The following is a 1,381-nucleotide window of genomic DNA, read 5'->3' as shown; positions in this document are numbered from 1 at the left end:
GAGAGGGGGGTCCCTGTCCAAGCCTGACGCCTCTGGCAGAGGCGTCAGGCCTGGGCAAGGGGCCGATCAGGCGATCAGAGGGTGATGGGGGTCGTTGCCTCTGGCTGAGGCATCAGGCCTGGGTAAGGGTGAAGCCGGTGGTTGGGGGAGAGGGGTGTCCCCTTCCCAGGCCAGAATCCTGGGCCAGAGGCATCAGGCCTGGGTAAGGGTGAAGCCGGTGGTTGGGGGAGAGGGGGGTCCCCTTCCCAGGCCAGAATCCCGGGCCAGAGGCATCAGGCCTGGGCCATGGGCAAAACCAGTGATGGAGGGAAATGAGGGGCCCCTGCCCAGGCCTGACTCCTCTGGCAGAGGCGTCAGGCCTGGGCAAGGGGCCGATCAGGCGATCAGAGGGTGAGGGGGGTCGTTGCCTCTGGCTGAGGCATGAGGCCTGGGTAAGGGTGAAGCCGGTGGTTGGGGGAGAGGGGGGTCCCCTTCCCAGGCCAGAATCCCGGGCCAGAGGCATCAGGCCTGGGCCATGGGCAAAACCAGTGATGGAGGGAAATGAGGGGCCCCTGCCCAGGCCTGACTCCTCTGGCAGAGGCGTCAGGCCTGGGCAAGGGGCCGATCAGGCGATCAGAGGGTGATGGGGGTGAACGCCTGAGGGCTCCTAGTATGTGAGAGGGGGCAGGCTGGGCTGAGGGACACCGCCCCCCACCCAGTGTGTGTGTGTGTGTATATACACCTTACATTTTGTGACAGCATGGATAGACTTGGAGAGTATTAGGCTAGTGAAATCAGCCAGTCAGAGAAAGACAAGTACCATAGTCCCTGAATCATTATAGTTCATCTTATGACTTTTCAGCTTTATGATGCTGTGACAGCAATACATATTCAGCAGAAATTACACTTGGAATTTTGAATTTTGATCTTGCCCCAAGCTGGTAATATACCCTAAATACTCTCCCATGGTTCTGGACAGCAGCAGGAGCCTTAGCTCCCAGTCAGCCACGTGATGTGGAGGGTAAATATCTGATACTCTCTATTCTAGCAGTGGTTCTCAACCTTCCTAATGCCGCGACCCTTTAATACAGTTCTTCATATTATGGTGACCCCCAACCATAAAATTATTTCCATTGCTACTTCATAACGGTAATTTTACTACTGTTATGAATCGTAATGTAAATATCTGATATGCTATATGTGTTTTCTGATGGTCGTGACCCATAGGTTAAGAACCACTGCTCTATAGTGTGTGTTCATTGTATTAAATTATTTTCCCAACTGTAGGCACATTACTGAAGCCCAGTTATCATCTGATAATACTGTCATTAATACTTCTTATCACATAATTAGGTTGGTCATTGGCCACCTCAGAGATAATTTAACATAAGAAAAAAAAGCT

This window comes from Myotis davidii, unplaced genomic scaffold (genome assembly GCF_000327345.1).
Source record: "Myotis davidii unplaced genomic scaffold, ASM32734v1 scaffold735, whole genome shotgun sequence".
NCBI classification, from domain to species: Eukaryota; Metazoa; Chordata; class Mammalia; order Chiroptera; family Vespertilionidae; genus Myotis; species Myotis davidii.
Note: the sequence above shows the minus strand (reverse complement) of the source record.